The sequence below is a fragment of the Propithecus coquereli genome, unplaced genomic scaffold (assembly GCF_000956105.1).
Source record: "Propithecus coquereli isolate 6110/MARCELLA unplaced genomic scaffold, Pcoq_1.0 Scaffold17, whole genome shotgun sequence".
In the NCBI taxonomy this organism is placed as follows: Eukaryota; Metazoa; Chordata; class Mammalia; order Primates; family Indriidae; genus Propithecus; species Propithecus coquereli.
Genome location: NW_012141635.1, coordinates 6,716,134 through 6,739,528, shown reverse-complemented (window position 1 = coordinate 6,739,528; position 23,395 = coordinate 6,716,134). Strand labels below are relative to the sequence as shown.

The following is a 23,395-nucleotide window of genomic DNA, read 5'->3' as shown; positions in this document are numbered from 1 at the left end:
AGGAACTTGGGTCTTGGTTACCATCACAGCCTCATCGCCTGCCACATAGTAAGTATTCGGTGTACTGACTAGTATCTGTTGAGTGATCACAGTTTATTTACAAAGCATTTGTTGAATGCTGTTTTCCAGGCGCTGTCAAGGTACTGTGGCCTTGCTGAGTGAACCTAAATGAGCAACATGCCTAGTCCTGGGACACCTTCTCCAAGACTGAGTAGTTGCAGGTTCCATTTGCTTGGTTTCTGAGCTAGGATTTGAATGAAATGAAAAAATGTAGTGAAAACAAAGAAGTCGCTTATGTGGTTCTCTGTTTTATCCCTGGTGTCTCCCACAGGGCCTGGAAGAAGCAGACTCTTAGTAAATATTGCTTCAGCAAATGAAGGAACAAATAGCTTTATTAAATCATCAAGCATAAAAAATGGCCCTGTGGGTTTCCTAAAGAAAGAAACCCCTAGGAATGGTGGAAGGGGATTGCAAAGGTAGGACAAAAGAAAACCAGAGAAATAGGAACAGACATCAGGATGGTGTGAATACTCTAAACCTGTGGTCCCCAACCCCAGGGCCATGGACCTGTAGGAACTGGGCCCCACAGCAGGAGACGAGTCGTGGGTGAGTGAAGCTTCATCTGCATTTACAGCTGCTCCTCATCACTCACGTCACTGCATAAGCTCTGCCTTCAGTCAGATCAGCGGGGGCATTAGATTGTCATAGGAGCCCAAACCCTACTGTAAGCTGCACATGCCAGAGATCTAAGTCGCTGCTCCTTATGAGAATCTAATGCCCGGTGATCTGAGTTGGAACTGAGGCAATGATGCTAGTGCTCAGGAGCCACTGCAAACACGGATTTTCATTAGCAGAGAGGTTTGACTGCACAATAAACGTAATGCACTTGAATTATCCTAAAACCATCCCCCTATCCCCATCCCCCCCGGTCGGTCCAAAAATTATCTTCCATGAAACTGGTCCCTGGTGCCAAAAATGTTGGAGACCGCTGCTCTGAACAGTATATTTAAAGAGATACAAAGGGATTATCTCTGACCAAACTCGGGGCCACAGCACTTCCTTACCCATAAATTCAAGTGCAAGCTTTAAATAATTCTGCATTCTAAGTCTGTTTGGAAGAAAATTTATTCATTCATTTATTGAAGAACAATTAATAGAATGTTTATTATTTACTACTATGAGTCAAGAGCAAAGCACCAAAATTATCTACATAGTGAAGAGAAATCTCAAATGTAAATATTACTATATATATTTAAAAATTCTTTGATTGCTTAGAGGAAGTGAAGGGGGAATGGTATTTTCCAAATTTTGCCTTCAGATCCATGATTGATGCATTTTGATTGCTCTGGAGTGAGTCTATTGGCCTGAAGAGATAATGAATATTACCTTATTTTTGTAATATTCTGCTATTGTTAAAAAATATCTATGTATGTAAATAGAAAGAAAGAATATTATCTGCATGCAGAATTCCTCTCCTACCTACCTATGTGCTGCTGGAAATCGGAGTCTAGATTCAGAAGTAATTTGGAAGGTTGGACTGAAAAGAGATTACAGGATATCATTAGCATTTGTCTCATACCTTCAACACAATTCTTGTTGCATCTTTTTTAATTGCAGTCAAGCACATTTATCATTAAGTTATTTGTCATTAATATAGGGGGGTCTCCAAATTTTAGGAAATAAAGGCTGTTTATGTCAAGGAATGTTCAATTCCTTTTTCCATTGCAAAGTGAGCCTAACAAATGTTCATGTGCCTTCTCAGTGTTTGCTGTCATCAGACCTTCTCCGCAGCAGTGACAGTAGTAGTCATTGTGTGCCAGCGGGACAGCTGTGCGTTGACTTCCTGGGAATCATAAGGGCATTTGTAAAAAATCAAGCTATCACATTCAAAGTATCCTTTATCAGCATGTTTGTAGAATCACTGCTATAAAGTTTAAAAAATTCCTCATATTCAAAACTATATAACTCATATTTAATTCATATGTAACTGTGGTTGGTTTTATTTTAAAATATTAATTAAATGACAACATTAAAAATCCTCTCAATAATTTAGCTAAAATAATTGTTGGTCTAAAATACCTGACACATAAAGGGTTATGACTATATAATTTGTTATGATGTTTTTGATTACTGAAGATATTAGAAAGTTATCATCTTCTTTATTTATAACCCATGCAAATGTACAGAATATTTTTAAAAGGTAAGTTATAAACTCATTCTTAGAATTTAATATACTTTCTTAGTGTTTATCCAGAAGACAAGAAAAAATATTTTTCCTCTTCTACATAAAGAAGAGAATTAAAGAGAGATAGTCAATTTTCTTAACTCCATAGCAGAAGTCTTTAAATAACAACTTCCCAACACATGTGGATTAGATTTTGATTTCACATTAAAGTACATACCAGTAATGTCCTATTTTTGGTATTCTAATTATAGTTACAATGTTTGAATTTCACTGAACTTCTCAAGAAGCATTTAACATACATGCTTTGCAGCAATGTTTTATTGTCTGAGTAGCTTGAGAGTTGGCAGTAGTCAGAATCTTTGAGAGACTGTAAAAATCAAATAATCTAAAACTAAATAACCTGAAAGATGGATTTAATTATCTCTTATTTTAAAATAATGTATAATGATTAGTGGCAGAAATAGATAATGCAAACAGATCAGTTTGCATTGTTTATCTTTTCTAAGACCACGAGTTGTGTCCAGTATAAACACAATGGGATCTAGTACAGTGTAAGTTAGGCGTCACACTCTTTCCACTAGTAAATTATCAAATTTACTATTGTCACTCATGAGAAAATGTCAAAGGAGGATCTTTGTTCTGGGTGAAAAGTAAAAGATTTGCATATAAGATGGCAGATATGATGGACCACTCAGTTCATATTGCTGATAGAAATATAAACACCAATGCCAAGAAGTGACTAATCTAGATTATTTTTAACCATTTTATTTCAGAACTTATATAAGTTATATACCACAGGACACAATAATCAGTGCTTGTGGATGAAAGACCTGTCTGGAGAGCAGAGAACAGACATGTTCCCTGGTACACTTAAAAATCTGTTGAAAGGGTAGATCCAATGTTAAGTGTTCATACTACAATAAGACAAAATTTAGAAAATAATAAGTAGTCAAGTTCTATCTAACAGAAGAAATTAACTAGCTGCAGGTATAAGTACACTAAAAAGGTGACCAAAATGTCCAAACTGATCATGGTCCAGTCCTTTGTCCCTAGGCACTTAGAGATTTAGAATATACTAGTCTCACTGAGTAGGTGGGAAGTTTTGAGACCACTTGTTTTCATCTAAAGTAGGAGAAATGTGATCTTAAGAAATGAAGCTTTTCAACTTTTCTTTATGTTTAAAAAATTTCAAAATAAAATGTTGGAAAACTAAAAAAAAAAAACCCACACAGCAGATATGCCTCTGTTTTTCCTTCTGTAGAAACTCTATAATACAATTCTAGATTATGGTCTATAACTCTAGATTACATGATATTCCCAGAGAAACTAGTTGGATGGGGCCATCGGTTTGTGTCTTCCAGACAGTTCAGGTGAGCAGAAGATGCAAAGGGATTTCTTTCTTTCTTGTAGGTGAACAACTTGATGTTTTAATACACGCACATACTGTGAAATAATCGCCATTATCAAGCTAATTAACATATTGATCACCTCACATAATTACTTTTTGCATGTGTGTGTGGCGTGAAAACACTTAAGATCTACCCTCCTAGCAAATTTCAAGCATACCATATAGTATTGTTGACAGTAGTCACCATGCTGTATATTAGAGCTCCAGAATTTATTCATCTTGCATAACTATATCTATGAGTTTGACTATTCTAGATTCTACATATAAGAGAGATCATATAGTATTTGTCTTTCCACATCTGGCTTATTTCACTGAGCATAATGTCCACCGTGTCCCTATACTATTACAAATGGCATGGTTAAGGCTGAATAATATTTCATTGTTTATGTGCACGCGTGTGTGTATATATATATTATATATGTGTGTGTATATAATGTATATATACACACACATATATGTATAATCACATTTTGTTTATCAATTCATCTGTTGATAGACATTTAGGTTGTTTCCATATATTGGCTATTTTGAATAGGGCCACAATTATATAAGGAATGCATACAACTCAATAGCAAAAAAACAAATAACCCCATTTAAAAATGGGCAAAGAACCTGAATAGATATTTCCCAAAAGAATGCATATAAATGGCCAACAGGCATAGTAAGAGGTTCTCAGCATCACTAATAATCAGGGAAATGCAGATCAAAACCACAGTGAGATATTACCTCACACTTATTAGAATGGCCATTACCTCACAGGCACTGGTGATGATGTAGGGAAAAGGGAACCCTTGTATACTCTTGGGGTGGAACCGTAAATTGGCACAGCCATTATCGAATGCAATTTGGAGGTTCCTAAAAAAATTAAAAATAGAACTGCCTTACAATCCAGCAATTCCATTTCTGGATCTATGTCCAAAATAATTGAAATCAGTATCTCAAGGAGATATTTTAAACTGTTTAACTAGTTTTTTTTTCTAATGTTAAATAACCTGCTTCAGTAAGCTCATATTTTTCTGTTTTCAGTTGGCCATTATCCCATTAAAAGAGGTAAAATTATAATTGTGTAGGGGTTTTAAAAAGAAGAAGAAAAGGTAAAATTTAATTCTGGGGAGTTCTACATGGGGTACCACTTTAGCCACAGCGGTAGAGGAAGACCTCTCTGAGGAAGTGGCATTCGAACTGAATCCTGAATGATGTTGGGCAGTGCCAGCCACTTGCAAGGGCAAAGGCAGGACGAGCTCGGTGGACTGAAGGAAGAAGAGAGAAAGTCAGTGTGGCTGGAACATGGTGAACAAGCGTGAGTATATAGGCAGCATCCGGCGTATGTAGGCCTTGTAGACTGTGGTAAAGTGTTTGGATTTTATGATAATTGCAATGGAAAAATCACTGAAGAATTTAAAGCAAGGGAATGAGATTATTTTTTAAGCGCTCTGACTGGGGAGCGATTCTAGGAAAAAAAAAATAGGGAGACCATTTAAGAAAGCTGTTAAAAGTAAACCAAGAGAAAAATGAAGTGGCCTGAACCAGGGTGGTTTCAGTAGAAATAATGAGATGCTATCAGATTTAGGAAGGATTTTGAGGTAGCACTGACAGCACATGCCAATGGATTGGATGTAGAGGGATAAGAAAAGAGAGAAAGGTTGACTCTAGGTTATTGATGTAAGCAAGGTGGTAAATAAAACTACTAGCTGAGATATAGCAGAACATAAGAAGACCAACTTGGGGGGCACTGAGGAGAAAAGGAGATTTCTAGTTTGTATATCTTAAATTTGAAATGACTGTTACCTACTAAAGCAAAGATGCTTCTTGGATATTGCTGTAAATCTACTGTAATTATCTAGGTGAGAAGCAAGGAAGTATCGGTGGGGATGGGGAAGTTGGGTAGATTTGAAAAATGTTTGAAAACAGAATACACAGGACTTGGTTATTGGCGGCACGTGAGCAGTGGGAGTGGATGCAAGGGGAATTCCAAGGCCCCTGATTTCAGTGGCGCCTTCCCTGAGATGCAGCACTGGAGCCGCGTCATGTTTGGAAGGGAAGAGAACTTGGTATTTGGATAAGGTCTGTTTCGGTGCTCGTAGAAATCCTAATGCCATGTGCTCTGAGCACATTCTTATCTGAGGCTGGAGCCCAAGTGAGAGATACAGTTTAGAAATTCAGGAGTCACCAGTGTTAACACAGTCCTCATGAAAGCCAACAAAATGAATGAGATTACCCAGAAAATGCTTGTAGCACAAAAGCAAAAAGATCAAAAGAAAAGGCTTGATGTGGATCATGCTGATGAGCAAAGCCATCCTGGAAAATGCTGAGAAGGGAGGGAATGACGCAAACACTCTTCCAGATCAGGTGTGTTATTTTATCAGGCATAGCTCCTCTTCAGCCAGAACCTGCAACGAGGTACAATTGGACATGAGTGCAAGGCTCACATCCAAAGAGCAAGACCTACAGCCACGGAGCAGGCTAAGAAAGAACTCGGAAATTGAGACTTTGATCTGAAACACTTGCATATGTGAAAAGTGTGGCAAAGAGGACAGATCGTTGTATTTCCAGATGATTATTTGGATTGGGTGATTGTCTTCCTTCCAGACAGTTGAGGACAGCAGATGGCAAGCTGGAAGTGATAGATACAGACCTACAAATCGTGCCCATAGGGACTGACAGTAAGGGTGCCAAGCTATTCAAAGAAACCTAGTTCTTCCGACTCCAAGATCAGTAAACACTCACTACCCCAAAGATGCCTCTTTAGAATAATAGAAGGTCTGTATCTGGGAAGAATTCTGGAGATTATTTGGTGCTAACTTTTAATTTCCCAAATGAATTGAATGAGGCCCTGAGAGGTTAAGTTGTTAAAGGTCACACACCTGCTTTCTGGTAAAGTCTGCAAAGATTTTGGAAGCATTCCTGTTGTACCCTAATACTATCTATGGAGCTCTTTTCAAAGGAAATAAACTCATTTCACATATGCCGCAGCATGTCACGAAGCTGTACCTACTCCCGGCGGGAGTCAAGTGTAAAGGTCAGGAGTGCAGCCTCTCATCTCAAACCGCGGGACTGGAATCCTTGCTGGGTCCCTTATGAGCCGTATGACCTTAATCTCTTTCAGTTTACTCACCTTATATGTAAAGTGGAGATAATTATAGTTTTATCTGACAGAGTTGTTACAAGGATTAAGTGAGATAATACCTGCCGAGCCCTTGGTCTAGCACGTGGTATGTTCACAATAAGTTTTAGCAATCTTTTTATTGCATTTGGAAATTACTTGAAATCACTTCCCTCTGTCTCTGAGCATCTAGGCTGAAAATGATAATAACAAGCCCAGAGGTTTGTTGTTCTGACAGGGAGCCTGTGAATGAATGACAAAAGAAGAAAGAAAAGAAGGAAGAGAGGGGGGCAGGAAGGGAGAGGGAGGGAGGCTGTAACAATCTTCATTATCTGGCCCACATTCTGAAATGTGAAAATGTATTAGGTAGTTTTATTATTAACATTACCTCTTTTCTCATCTGTGAAATATGCAGCCAGCAGTTTTATCTGATTACAGGAAAGATGAAGAAGGAAGGTGTGTGTCTGTGTGTTTTACACGCTGCAGATACTGTCAGGGGTTTGCTGTTGTTTCTCCTGCTACACTCCATTCCTGGACCTCTCAGGCTGCACGTACTGGGTGTCTCTGTGTGCTCGTCACAGGCTACAGAGAGGAGACAGACAAACAGCCTTCCCTTAATGAGTTTGTGTGGTAGAGACAATTGGCACTGAAGGATTTATAGAACAACAGAAGCTGCAATAGGCCATGTGGTGTAAAGGTTAGAAGCACGGATTCTATGGCCAGACTGTCAGGATTTGAATCCAACACTAGCAACTTTGTGACCTGGACACGTTATTAACCTCTCTGAGCCACACTCTCATCTATAAAAGAGGGACAGTGATGATATGTATGCAATAAGGTTAAGGAACAAATAGGGTAATACATGTGAAGGGCTGGCCTGGCATGCTGTTTGTTCCTGTGCTTTGCCTACATCCCAAATGAGCAAACCTACTGCAGTTCAGAAGACAACCGCTCTGAACATTAAGAGGTGAAACTATCAAGTTTAGATCTTGAAGAAAGAATAGAACTTTTTCAAACAGAAGGAGGAGAGCCATTTCAGGCTTGGGATTAGAAATGAGTGTGGCCTATTCAGGGGACTTCCAGAATTTGTACAGGAGAGTTCTGAATTACACAAGTAAGCAGGGACCATATTTTAGTAAGCACAGAATGCAAAGTTGGACTCAATCCTGTAACAGTGGGAATAAAATAAAGGATTTTGAAGAGGAGATTAGCATGAGCAAAGCAATTTTTTAAACAATTAATTTGACAAATCAGTATGAGGATGGAGATTGACATTAGGGAGACCAGTTTGGAGACAGTTGCAATAGTCTAGGCTTTGATGTGCGAAGGACTGTGGCTGGAAAGTTGGGGGGTTAAAGGACTAAAAAAATAAAAAAAGAATGAGTATGAAATATAGAAAGAAAGGATCAAAAGGTGACTGTCTGGAGACAAGTGTGGCGGGGAGGAGATGGTGGCGGGGATGTCAAAGCTACACACCTGGACGGTAGGAAGAAGTGTCTGTGTATCAGACACATGCAAGTTCAGAGGGATGTGTGGTTTGGGGAAAAGGATTTCGAGTTTCATTCAAGTCTAGCTGCACTTGATCCAACAATAGGACAGTCACGTGGAAACTAGAATTTGGAGAAGTGGAATTGAAGTTCAGGAGAGATCAAAGCTGAGGGTGTATATATATATTTGGAACTGAATCACATACAGGCGAGAGTGGAAGAATTGAGAGAAAGTGACATTTCTGATGAGACAGTATGGCGAGATTAAGGCAGGCTACCCTGCCAGCCAGTGAGCCCAGCATCCTTAGGGCACCGCTGCGAGATCACAGGAGGCAACATACATGAGAGCACTTACGGAGCAGCGTGGGGTGGGAGACTGAATACAGCATAAATAGGGAAAACTTGGTGACTGCACGTTAATGAAGTCCCGCTTTATTTTTTGTCCTCTTTCCTGGACTCTCAAAGCTGCAATGGGCATTAGACATTTTGTAGATGGAGAGGAGGGAGTTAGGGCCCAGAGAAGCTGAGTGAATGGGTTTCTCATAAAACAGCTGGAAAATCAGGCCTGGAGCTCTGGCCCTCCGCCCCTTTTCAGTGCTGTTCTCACTTTCAGGGCTGCCTCTGGGGCAAGTCGTGTCTCTCAGACACTCCCCGGATATGATTCAATTTGCACTCTTTTTTATGCAAAGCATGCCGTATGGCGCTGGCTCCACCTGCACCGGGGGCTTGGCACAAGGACAAACATACCAGGCAGCTGGCAGAGCACAGGAAGCCGCCTCTGCTAAAACTAAATCCCAGCTTTATGACCTTAGTGCGCGGTGCCCTGAAAAAGAGCACGGGACACAAACCCTGGTCCTGCATCTCCCCCGCGTCACTCTTTTTACTTGTATTTCTTTTAGCTAATTAATTTTGAAATCTTTTAAAAAAATAAGCCATCTACCCATATTCTCTACTTTTATACTCATGTTGATTAAATAATTAATCCAGGGTTTATAATCTCCTTCCAACAAGATAGACTGTTTTATATGAAGGAGGCTTTCAATTTCAACCGCATGTACAGCCGTGTGATTGCAATAATTATTTTTAAAACCAGATTAAGTTAAAAAACGAGCAGCTACATTTTGAAAGTGTATAAAAATGATGTCCCATGTACAAATATTTTGAAAAATTTCAAGTAATTTTGTTGAAGGGCTAGCCATTAAAGATCTTAACCTTTTTATGAATTCATTATGAAGTCGTAGAAATCTTAATACCTTTCTAATTTTCTTCTTCAAGGAAATAACTTGGAAAATGCCAAGGCAAGAAACAAAGAAAGCATTTAACATAAACTGAAATCATTAATACTTAATGGGAAAACATAATAATCTATTCAGAGGCATTTTAAAACAGCTACTATAAAAATCATCCCTTCTAGGAGATTAGGGAGTTCTTCAAAACTGGTGTTTAAATGGTCCTACCCAAAGAAGAACTTGATGGAAATAGAACCTGTAAAACCCAAAGATTAGAAGGAAGTGGCTGATGACATTCAAATTAGAGTGGGTCCTTCGTATTTGTACCCATGAGTTCCATGTTCGTGGATTCAACCTAACATAGAAAGACAACATGCAGAAAAACAAAGGGTGGTTGCAGCTTTACTGAATATGTACAGACATTTTTCTTGTCGTTTTTCCCTAAACAATACAGTATAACTAGTATTGACTTAGGATTTACATTGTATTAGGTATTATGTATAATCTAGAGATGATTTAAAGTATGTGGGAGTATGTGCAGATGTTATATGCAAATACTACACTATTTTATATCAGAGACTTGAGCATTTGCATATTTTGGAATATGTGGGAGGTCCTGGAACAAATCACTCACAATACCTAGCGACAACTGTACTTCATTTAAATTGCTGATTTCCTGAAGCTTGATCCCAGCTTTGGTTCCCCATGGGACCATTGAGTCACAGGTTCTTCTGTGTTGTTGTTTATTGTTTGCTGGAGAGAAAGAAGTGATGCCCTTTCAAGAGTTCTTCCAGTCCAGAGTTAACAAAAACCAGTTCTGTTGGCAGCATGAGCAGGCAAAATTTGTTTGCTGAAACCCCTTTTGGTTGGAACCATTGAGATACGCAGTCAAGAAATACATGGGTTAACTCAATGGCAGGGCACTTTTGCAAATTTCTAAGACTATTTCATTACTTCCACGTTTCTTCTATATTCTGTTGCTCTGTTCCCTTCCTGCCCACTCTTTAGCCATCCCAAGCCCCCTTTCTGGGCTACAGCAATACACCCAACCCATCACAATCATCACCGTCCTGAGGCATAATGGATGGAGAGAAAGAATACTAGACTTGGAGGCCAAATTCTGGAGTCAAATTCTAGTTCCACCTGTAGTTTTGCAATCTTGGGCAAGGTACCTAAACTCACTCTCTCTTCCTCCTTCTCCTTCCATTTTAAATGTTTTTTAAATTTTAATTTTATCAAGGTAATGCATACACAGTTAAAGTATAAATACAATAGAAGTTCTTTATATTGACCTCCTCTTAAATGGTTTTCCTGATTCATCAGGTCTTTCCCTTCCTTCAGTATAACCCACTGACTGATGCTCACACCAGCTCAACACTAGGTGCCCTCTAACCCACCTGTAACCTTCTGACCCTACCTGTGGACATGTATGTGGACCGAAAGCCAGTGTATTTGTTCCCAGACGTGCTATGCCGATTGTGCTTGTTCATAGAATTATTCAACTCAGTTATAAATTATGTAACTGGATGACATATGGGTATATAAAAGAGAATTGCTATTTCTATGAAAATGTTTTGAAAAGACTCAATGAAGTTGAATTACTAAAAATAAAATGCTGTAGAATTAGATGTTTGCAAGATAATGGTAAAATATTAGAAAAAAACTGAAACAAATCTAAAACATTGGGTTCTGCTTTGCACTTTTAAGTTCTCAATTCACTTTAATGGAACTGAAACCAGGAAATATAAATAAATGATGATTAAGGGTGTGGTTTGTGTAAGAAAGTGCAGAACTGGAAACATGTAGCTGTATTCCATATGCAGAAGTGCTGGTAGTATTCCCACGGGATTTTTATTATATTAAATTAGGTAAGGTTCACATAAAGTGCTCAGCAGCATGTCTGGTATTTAATAAGCATTCAGTACATGTTAGCTGTTATTGTGGTTATTATTGATTTAATAATTGTGCATCCAGGCAATTTTAAAAGAAAAGAGAAAAAAGGTAAGGTTAGACCCAATCAATATTTCAAAAGAAAAAATTAGGATAAAGTTTTAAATCCAACAACCAAAGGACCCAAACTTCACTGTGATGATTTTTTTGTATCCATATCTGTTGTAAAATTAAGAGGATATTGATAATCACATTTCTGCAAGGTCTAGCTGGAAAAAAAAACTGATTCATTATTGAAAACAAGGCTTTGGCAATCCAAATGTCATCCTATTTCAATCTTAACAACAAATTTCCACACGGCCTTAAGAAGCTATCTAACCTTTTGCTTGGTAAAGATGTTAGATAAGGATTACGATAAATGACATAATTAATTTATCACTTGATCAGGATTAATTTATCACTCTGAGTTCTTTGAGAAAGTACATCACGGTTACATTTGTATTCTCCCACTTGAGTGTGAGCTCAGCCTGGCTCAGTGTGCCATTCATGCTACACGGAGCTCTCCCACCCTCAGGACTTATCAGGATCAGTGAAATGCTAATTTTTTAAAAATTAATTTTCCATCAAAGCTGTAGACCTATTCATTTATAATGGTGTTTACACCAAGTTTCAACAGGTGAACTATGCTTGACCACAGAACACAAAAATGGAAGGCTGGGCTTGGTGGCTCACGCCTGTAATCCTAGCACTCTGGGAGGCCAAGGTGGGAGGATCGCTTGAGCTCAAGAGTTCGAGACCAGCCTGAGCAAGAGCGAGACCCAATCTCTACTAAAAATAGAGAAAATTAGCTGTGTATGGTGGTGCATGCCTGTAGTCTCAGCTACTCAGGAGGCTGAGGAAGAAGGATCGCTTGAGCCCAGGAGTTTGAGGTTGCTGTGAGCTAGGCTGATGCCACGCACTCTAGCCCGGGTGACAGAGCCAGACTCTGTCTCAAAAAAAAAAAAAGAAGAAGAAAAAGAAGAAGACAAAAATGACTCAAAATAAAGCAATGGGATGGAAGGGAAAGATTCTGTTTCATTAAATTGTCTATGTCACTAAATTAAGTCTTAATTCTGTATTCAATCTTGTGAACACAATATGAGAACATGTATACTAGATATGATGTTTAAACTCTTACTTATTTGGATGGCTCTGGCCAAATCCAGTTAATTTCTGTTTGTAAAGCAAGCCCCACTGCTGACATTTAAAGTTGTTTTCACAGTTGACCATTGGAGAACATTCATAGTTATTAAATATATGATCATGTAGCTAGTAAGTCAGTGATATTGATTGTATGAACTGAGCCTAACATCCTAGGTATTTATTACATAAAAATATATATAGAAATAGCAATGAGTTAGAAGATATGGTCAAAGCCTTAAAGGGCTGTATACTCTATTACTATTATTGGGAAGTGGAAGAAAATAGTTTTTTCTTTAGGAGACAATTCACAAAATCAAAAATAAATTGTATTTACTTTTCTATCTTATCAGATCCTTAAATAAATATCTCTTTAAAAATTTAATTCAATGCATATTTATGTATGACACTAAACTAGGTTCAGAGAAGTCAAAAAGAGAAATTAAAACTGAATCATCTCTGTCTGTGTTCAAAAGTTTACTATATGGTGTGGGAGACATACATTTAACTAACTAATATACTTCAGTGAAGTGTGGAGAGACAAACTAGACCAGGGAAGAGTATCCAATACCTGAGTGTCTCTCATTGTAATGCCCTAATATCAGGTTTCCAGATACCCTTAAGAAATTGGCACGTGACCTTGCACAGCCTTCCTATTTGAGCCATCAAGGAGATGGAGGAAGAGCTTGTTGTGTCCACATTTTTTAAGGAAACAATTTGATAATTATAAACCAGAGAGCTTAAAAACAATCCCTGATGAGAACAATCCCTGATACAATCAATGAACAACTTACCAGAGTATCACAAAAAATGAAGAAACAGATGCTTTTGACTTTTGGAATAGCTTTTTCCACACCAATTTAATTTCCTTCCATGATTAAATGACAGAATACATAAATAATGATAATATGCTGGATAAAATCAATTTTGTATGAGGGAAGATTTTGAGTTCTAACCTAAACAATAATCTTATCACTAAGCCATGAAAGTGCCACCTTAATCATGCTACTGTTACATGGGTGGACAGGTAAATATAGAGTTGCAATTATAATAAAGTGGGTTGCAGCAGTGGATTATGTATCAAATTCCAACCCGTGGGGATCAGTTGTACTGAAGGACCTGTAACTTATTGATGAGCTGTATAAATGACTTATAAATAACTTCATCCAAAATGCAGATATTACTAAATCAAATAGAGCTGCCAATACCTTATACTAGGAAACTCAACAATATAATTCAAATGCCCTTGGATATATTTTTAAATCATTCTAAAAATAGAAAAGCATTTCATTGATGCACGTATAAAATGGTATATTTTGGCACAAATGAAATTTGCCGAATGATTAAAAAGGCAAGTGCCAATAAGATTTTTGTCTCTATTAGGGTTAGCAAAACAATATTATAAATGAGTCACACTGAGACTAGGTTATTTAAATAGAGCAGGATAACAGGACAGAGAATTAATCCTACCATTGCTTAAGCCACACCATCCTTGAGGACTTGTTCAGGTTTTAATCAACATATTTTTAAAAGGCATGCAGAGAGCAAACATTATGTATATATTTATAAAATAATATAGAATATGCATTCATATATAGTATCATATTAAATATATATGTTATAGTAAAATATCATATGATATAATATACAGTATATAACATATTATAGTGTGTTATGTATTATATGTTTATAATGTTCTTTAAGGGAAGAATTGGAGCTGTGTAACCCAAAAGCCAAAAGCTAACTAGTCATATAATTACATTTCCTAGAATTGTTCTCAGAATGAGCTGAGGCTCTTCTCTCCCCATAAGATGACTGAACAAGAACAAATACACTGTGTTACATCTGGCCAACTTCATCTGGCAGAAAGAGACCCTTCTTGGTCATCATGATAAGAACTCATTGGTTCAAGGAAAACCCCAGAATTTTACTTACAGCTCTTCCCCACAGAGAAAAAAATACCATTAGTTCTGGATAATTTAAATATCCATGATATTGCTTCCCTCAGAGCTTTCTTCTTCTTTTACCCCAGATTTCGGCTCATTTACTCGTCCAAGTTTCCCATGCTAGGTATCCAAGAGTGGGCCACTGACACTCAATGCCGGGAGATGCACATGGCTTATCTGTCCTGAGTATCAGTTTTACCCAAAGACATCTATGTCTTTACCCAAAGACATCTCAATTTTACACAAAGATTTTAAGTGAACAATAATCGTATATTAGCATGTTGCTATGTTACGGAGTAGAAGGCTGGGAATCCAGGGAAATCATCTTCCTTGTGACGGCCGTGCTCCCACACTGCCCACCCCCCATCCCCAGCTCCGTCTCCCTGCCACAGAGCACACAGGCTCAAAGCTCAGCCTTTCCTGTGGCAAAGTCTGAAGATAATGACAAGTTTCCTGATAAGTGAGACAAGCTCGTCCCCTCTTCATTAGCCCACGAACACAAAGGATGACATATTTCATAACTCCACCCATGATTTCCTTGTTATTAATACGAAGAAAACATTGGAGTCTTTGAGGCATCTTTGTGTAGAAAGTTTTGTAAATGTCTTTGGATGTGGTGGTAACATATGAATTTCCCTCCTCTTTTTTTTTTCCCTAGGATGGGAGCCAGTAAATTACTTGCAACCTGTAGCCAGAATCAGTGAGTAACCTCCTTTCAGAATATTTGAGTCTGGGTAGTTACAGAAAAGCAGAGAAACAGCTAGAATATCTGAAAACCTCGCAATGTTGCTTTTCAGCACCTGTTCTGTAATGAAAGCCATCACAAAAATGCACAGCCTAGATGGAATGTTGGAGTGTATAAAAGTCTTGGAGGGAGGGGAGAGAAGCACACAAACCATGATGCTTCCCTTGAGGAATTTAGCAAGGAAACCAAGGGCTTTGCAGATAGATTTTGGTTATATCTAGCTTGATGAATAATTAATGTTTATCTCATTTGAAAAAGTTTACCTTTTTTCCTATTTTTATTTTAAAAGTATTTAACACTTCCCTGGAACATTGGACTATGTTATTTTATTTTCCACAATGTCTTCCTCTATGAATACAGTAAAACTGTATTGATTCAAATATTGCTAATACATAATTCTTGAGAATTTGATCTAGTTTAAGCTGAAATGAACCTTTGAATTGTCTGCAAGGAATGGATTTGCTAAGCAAAATAGAGGGAACACCTGTAACCCAAGTAAAAAAAGTACATCGTTTTTATGGCTTTATCCAGCATATAGTGATCTTTAGGCAAAAAGATTCAGCTATAAAATAAGGATACGTGTCATTAAGTAGATGTCTCCTTAGACAGACTTTATTGACAGATCATAGTATTGAAAGCAATAAAACTGCATTGCTTCCAATAAATTTTGACTTCCATATTTAGGCTGGCTTTTTTCCCCACCTTCCCAAATTATTCCAATCCAATGAAGTTCACTATTGCATAATATGTGAATATAAGCATTTAGTAATACAAGAGAATCAATTCCTATTATTGTATTTAAAAATTTACAAGTATAAATTATAATTTTTTGGATGTTTATCTGTAATGTTTATCACTTGAGTGATAGGAGTTACTTCTATCAGAAAAATTATGTGTCATTCTCTTTCCTTTCTCATAATTTCAAATAACAGGCAATTTCTGTTTCATTTAAAACTCAATATTTTCATAAAGCAAGCAAGACAAATGTCCAAGATAATAGCAAAGATCTGAGGTGAGAAAAAAAAGTCAGACTATGCCCTCATTGGGGTGTGTTGAAAAATAGGAGTGGTAACTGAGTCACCATTCATTCATTTATTCTTTTATTCATTTAACAAACACTTAGCCAAGGGCCCTGCTTATCACATCAAGGCATGTAGAGATAAATAAAATTCTCTTCTTGTCTTCTTGTGCTGGCAGCCCATAAGTTAACACAAAAATGAAGACAAATAATTTCCTCATGTGATAAGTGATGTGTTATCCCAATAAGCAAGTGCTTTTGGAACACAGAGAATATGCCATTTAAATCTGACCCAAAGAGTTGGGAAAATAGTCAATAACAGGTGTGACCCTTGAGCTGATTCTTAAAGAATGAATACAATTTCTACAAGCAGAGAAAAAGAAGGACAGCATTTCAAGCAGTACAAGCAAGAGCTCGGAGACATAAAAGCACATGGATTGCTCAAGGAAAACAGAGTAGACAGAGTTAGTTGTAGAGTGCTGAGGGGTGGGAGAGTGCTGTGTGGTCTATATACAGGGTGTATTGCTAAGCAAAGATGCCCTGTGAGTGGTTGAAACAGCAATGGGAGCTCAGAGAAAGAAAGGTTTGAGAGTCATCTGCATAGCGTACAAATGCAAAGCGAGGAGAATAACGAAGACCACTCAGGGACAAAGGAGACCACTTTTAAGAACACATAATCGAATCAGCTTCTTCTTGAGACAGGAAAAAAAGAGGAGTGGGGGGGGGAAATAAGTTTGAAGATGGATATAAAGAAATTTAAGGGAGATTGCGCCTGAATTCAAGCTTTCATTTCCTTTCCACTATACTATTGGATCAGCATGGGATGTAGAATAGGAGGATACACGTTTGAAACCCAACTCAGCCACCCACAAACACGGGAAGGTCACATAACCCCTCTAAATTTCAGTGTTACCGTCTGTAAAATGGAGGTAATAATGACATTTAATTTATAGATCAGGGAGCTTTATAACGCATGTGGAAGCACCTTATAAACTGTAATGCACTCTATGAGAAGCAGTCTGACATGGTGTCCGGAGGCCTGCTGGGTGACCTCGATGAGCTCTTGTTTACAAAATAGGGATAAACCAGGCATGGTGGTGCACACCTGTAGTCCCAGCTACACAGGAGGCTGAGGCGGGAGGATCCCTGAGCCCAGGAAGGAGTTCAAGGCTGCAGTGAGCTATGATCATGCCACTGCACTCCAGCCTGGGCAACAAAGCAAGACCCCACTTCTAAAAAATAAAATAAGTCAGAATAGGGATAGCAGCACATGGCTAACACAGGCTACTGAGATTAGGACAGATAAGATATGTACCACGTATGCACACAAAGGGTGCTCTATAGATGGGAGTTGCTAGATTATTATCCTCTGTGAATAGGAGCTCATCTTGTAAAAAATTACAATGGGGAACGAAATGAAGAAAGGGACATGTAAAAATGTTTTAGAACAGAATTGAAAGCCCATTCTGAAAACATGACTTTGCAGGTACAGCCACACCTATGCACTCGGAGCAGCCAAAATGAATGATTTGATGATCTGGGGTTGGGGAAGATGAAAGCAGGTACGCTGGTGACTGAGGGCTTGTGCCGTTGAGGGGACAGTTGGAAGATCTGGGGTCAATGCAGATCCCAGAAGCATGGAGGCCTTGTCCTCCGGCCTCAGCACTGGTGTGGCAGAAGAGTGCCTTTTCTATTCAGAATCAGCAGTCTGTGATACTAAGACTCTTGTCATTGTCAAGTAAGTGAGTGGGCTACTGGAAAGATGTCCACAAGGTCATATGCTGTCACCATCAGCTAAGCTCCAGCTGTGGGGCTACTGCTCAGAGCAGGACGGTTTTCAGCCAGACCCCTGCCTGACCCTCCTGCGCCTCTCACCTCCCACACTTGGTTCACAGCCCTGACCTCGCTTATTCCCAGCCTCCACTTGCACTTGAGTTTTAGTTCTTCCCTAGCACACAAGGCAGCAAGTTTTCCACTTCCTCTGGAATAGGAAAGTAGAATTTGAGCCAAATAAAAAATGAGCCAAAAGGGATCTGGAACCCTCAAAATTTCGGAACCATTGACTTAGATGTTGAAGTGACTAAGACAACCAACCAATGCAACCACCCATATGGAAACAAATAGATCCATTTTGCTAATGAATGAACAAACTTTCGAAGGTTGCTTTAAAAAAAAAAAGCCAAACTGCATGCTACCTACCTCTCACGCCTTTAGTGCCAACTCAAAACCTCATGCCAGAATTTGCTGTTTGCAATGGGCAAGACTGCACTGCCTCCCACACTTGGAAGTGGGTTATCCCACAAGCCACTAGGAAAATGTCTAGCGTCCTCTTAAAATGTTTAGTGAGCCTTGGGGACCCGAGAGAGAGCTGCCAAGCTCTATCTTGATAGTTACTAACCTTACCTCAGAGGGAGATTTGAATTGCTAGAGCTCTCATCCTGAATTTGCCAAATGGTGGTAATAAAGAAAATATAGGCTGTATCTTACACGTTATTGACTCCTATTTTAATTAATGTGAGCCACATTCCTCATCTGGGAACACCGTTGATTCACTCAGCCAGTGATTATTCCATTAAGGGCATACTGAACACAAGGTGCTAGCTACTAGTCAAGATCTTCAGAGATAATGAATATAAGCATCTCCCGTGAATAATATTTGAAACATTAGAAGAAGGCTATCGAATTCCGACAAAATTCTAGGTTCTTGTGAAAATACAACAGGGGTTGGGGAACCCAGAGCTTTGCTTTTCTTTCTTCGGGCTTAGCTCCCAAAGCCCACTCCTGTGTGACTACCAACATGAATCACATGAAGCCCACCTCCAAGCTCCCTGCTTCCTGTACATTTCTTTCAGCCAGCTGTGGGAACCTGCTAACGTGGACCTCGCCCCGGGACACCTTAACGTCTTCATTCTGCACGTGGTACTTCTGTAGCGGCAGGAGCCATGCTGAAGTGCGGTGGTCCCTGCCGTCTCCATGGCAGGAAGCACCCAGTGATGCTTCTCCTGGTTGGTTTCAGACAGAGCTTTCTCCCTCCCTTCCACAAACACACAACAGTTTTTTCCTTCAAGGTGCTTTAATCTCCTGCTGCGCTGCCAGCCAGCCCCAACCGCCGTCTGCAACTACCATTTCATTTCTGCTTGGTTCATGCGCACTCTCATTCCAGATCTGCTCAAGGAAGCAACCCACCTCTTGTTAAAAATGAACACAGAGAAAAACATCTATTCATTTTATTTCTGTGGCCTTACCTACCCCCTCCTTCTCTTTCCTCCTTTAATCAGCATGTCTCCCATTTCTAGGTGCTTTGTACATTTTCTTCTTTACTTCCATTTCTACATTTACTTATCTCACAGGTGTTAGTAACCTTTGGGGTAAAGTCTTTTGGTTTATTTCCCACTTAGAAGCACACAAGACTCATGTCCACTCAGTGGCAAACTCAAAATTAGGAAAATGTGTGTGTAGTGGCATTTCATTTATATGCTTTTCTCATTGTTTTTTAAAAATCCTTCGCCGTAGTGAAACTGTTTAATTTGGGCCAGTACCGTGAATCCCTGACAGCAAGAATACTGCCCAGAATAGCATGTCAGATATGGGAATCTTGATAAAATGTTCAAGGCAGAGTCTAAAACTTGAATCTTCTGACTCTGGATCCTATACCTCCCTAGGCCTCTATTTATAGAGACTGAAAAAGAAGTACTTTTCTTCTGTGTTATGAGTGGAGAGTAATTCAAAATCATTTCTTAGGGTCATTGAACTGAGAATCGTTCCTCGGAATTTCATGAAGAAAATCTTCAGGCAGGGTTTATGCACCAGCACAAGGATACCATATTCAAGGGTAATACCTTTTTATATATTGATAGCAAACTCTCTCCCAGAGTAGAGGGCTGCTTTTGTGCACAAGCTGCAGCGCTGTGTGATTTTAAAGCAAGAGTTGCTCTTTGCAGGCTATTGCTGGTGCCCACATAGAGTGAGTCCACACACCAGCTCTTGTACCCTAGAGCTTTGCATTCGGTAAATTCGTCCTCCTGGGCACAGTTTCTGGAAAGGACTATTGTTTACCTGTACTTGGTGTCCTTGCTCTCAGGGAGGGAGGCGCGTCTCATATTCACGAAGACAGCAGATTGCAGAGATGCGGGACATGAGTCAGGACTCCAGCCCGGCGCAGGGCATGGCTCAGGGTATTTCGTGGGAACACGTTGCTGGTTCCTCTGTGCTCAGCTTCTCTGGGTAATGAGACGAATTGAGAAGAAGATGCTCTGATGCTAGAGTCAAGGTCAGGATTGTTATTGAGGTTAGAATGCAAAGAGGGCAGTTACCTATCTTGTAAGGGTGGGTGTCTGGCAGCCCTGCACTTCTGCTTGCCTAGGGGCATGCTTCTCCTTGTCAGTCTGAACATTCTCTTCTGTAAATCCAGGATTACCGAAGCTAGTAGGAAGGGATAGTTAGAGACTTTTCCACAGCCTTCCTGAGCTTATGTGAGAATTAAGCCTTACAAATCTTATAAGAATTGATGAACATGATGATGTTTTTAAAAAATGCAGCATAAACCTTCAGATTCACAGCCTAACAATCTCAACTGAAAAGTCTTTATCCTGGAGGGGGAAAAAAAGTACTCTTTCCCAGCTTTAGGTACTCTCAAACCAACTCCAGGTTTTCAAACAGTTTGTCTATTCTGTACAAACTGGGGCTGCTATTCTCGCATACATAAAAATAAACCGTGGAGTTGTTGGGATCTTTTGCTTTTGTAGGGAAAGGGGCTGCATATTATTATTCTTGTGTGGAAATAACGAAGAATAAGTGGCATCCCACAGTTAATTTAGCTATTCTTTTAAATGTTTTCTTGGTAACTGAATTACATGAACGTACTATTTTAATAAGCTGATCTGCAAGTGTTTTTCCCCTTCTCATTGAGATGCAAAGTAATCTGGGGGGTCAAGGTTTTCAATCTTTTCCTCTTGCATTAAAATGATCTGTCATTTCCACTGTGGCTACGCCCAAAAGTCAATTTTTTTGGTCTTGTTAAAGTGCCCTATAGAATAATTTAGTGGCGATGAAGACGGAATTCTTCTGAAAGTGTAACTACTCCCCTTGCTGGTATACTGTGGCAATGACATTCATCTTTGAAAATTTAATCCTCATTCAGGGCAGGGGTTTTTTTTTTTTTGGATTTTATGTTTTTGGTAATTCTTTGTTTTTGAATTTCACGGTGAATTCAGGCTTAGTCTAATAGAACTGGATGCATTAATATTTTCATCATACATCGAGCTGGATAAATATATAAAATACAAGAAATATATAAAATACAAGAAATTTTAAATGTTTCTCATGCCTAGAAAGTAGGGAAACATTGTGAATGGTGTTTAGTGGTAAAGGTTTTTTTTTTCTGAATAATAGAATCTCTTAATTTTAAATTGAGGTATAATTTATATGCAATGAGATGCACAAATTTTAAGTGTTCAGTTCCATAAATTTTGAGAATCATATATACCTGTATAATGGCCACCCAAATTAAGATATTGAATCTCACACCCTAAATATTTCTCTCATTGCCCTTTCCAGTCAATTCCAACCCGTTTTCTCCATCCCCTTCCTCCCTGCATTTCCTCCCAGGGCCCAGGCCACCATTTTCTTACTTCTATCCCCATAATTTAGTTTGGCCTATTCTTGGGCTTAATATAAATGGAATCATATAGCATGTACTTTGTACAGGCTCCTCTCACATGCCATGTTTTTTAGTTGTTACATATATCAGTAGTTCATTCCTTTTTATTGCTATGTAATATTCCATTGTATGATTATACTACAAATTATTTATCTATTTGGATTATGTCCCAATAAACTCATCATAAGTAAAAAATACTGTAAGTCAAAATGCATTTAATGCCCTGATAAACCCATCATAAAATTTAAAAAAATCATAAATTGAAGCTTTGTAAGTCAAGGATTGTCTGTGTATGTTTTTATTTCTGTTGAATAAATACGAAGTAGTGGAATTGCTGGACCATAGGTAAATGTTTAATTTGATAAGAAACTACCTACCAATTCACCAGCAATGTTGAAAGTTCCACCTGCTCCTCATCTTCATCAGTGGGTGTGAAATGGTATCATTTGTGGCTTTAATATGCGTATCTCTCTGATGGCTAATGACGTTGATCATCTTTTTATGTATGTATTGCCTATATATTTTCTTTGGTGAGATGTCAATTTACGTTTTTTCTCATCTTTTTTGGATTGCTTGTCTATTGTTGATCGTAAGGGTTCTTCATATACTCTTTGGGACATATGAATTCTTTGGTATATAAGTCCATTGTGAGATACATGTATTGTAATATTTTCCCAGTTTGTGGGTTTGCCTATTAATTTCATTAAAAGTGCCTTTTGATAAGAAGGAATTTTTAATTTTGATAAAGAACAATTAATTATTTTTCTCTCTGTGGTTAATGGTTTTTAGTGTCCTAAGAAATCTTTGTTTACCCCAAGGTTGTGAAGATATTCTGCTATAACTCAAAAAGTGGTAATAGCAACTTCTTAAATCAGGAATAATAAGAAGAATAGTTTTGCAGGCAGTTCTAGGCATATTTATAATGACTAAAACACAAGGATGTCTCTATAATTTCATAGACCTCTGATTACTTGTCAATTTTCCAATGTCTCCTTGATTCATCCTCCTTTTTTCTAAGAAATTGGAAGCAGAAATAGAAATTTGGGTGTTTTAAGAATTGTTAGGCTTGAAGTATTAGGAAAACTCAATGTGAAGTTGGAATGTCCCATGTATTATTATGACTTTAGAGAATTATCTCTTTATTACAAGTAATTTTATAGAATTATTCACTGTCCTTGAGCAAGGACTTCAGTTCCAGGGAACAGACCATACTATTCCTATTGTTTATCTTCACCTTTGCAGCAAGAAGATGATAGCAAATTATTAAACTGCCCTAATAATATCATCTATTGCATACATTGATTTAAATATGTGAAATCTTTAACATCCTATATATACTATCTATATCTATGTACATAGATATAGATACAGATATAGATCAATGTAAAATAGATAATACATATATTGTATATACAGATAGATATAGTTTATATATATAATGTATATACAGAAGGTAGATGTAAATAAATGTATATATAGAAACATTTTCATCACCTTTACCAAGGTAATGATCTAACATCACCTGGAGCTTAAGAAAGCTCTGGTA

General features: G+C 38.3%; 1 protein-coding gene across 1 annotated transcript in view; it reads left to right on the top strand.

The window, feature by feature from the left end:
• The window catches only part of CHST9 (carbohydrate (N-acetylgalactosamine 4-0) sulfotransferase 9), a 121,834-nt gene that overhangs the window by 9,683 nt on the left and 88,756 nt on the right, over positions 1 to 23,395 (top strand). The window contains exon 2 of the mRNA XM_012641765.1: positions 15,086 to 15,127. The gene's annotated coding sequence lies outside the window, so the exon portion shown is untranslated. The remainder of the gene's footprint in view (positions 1 to 15,085; positions 15,128 to 23,395) is intronic.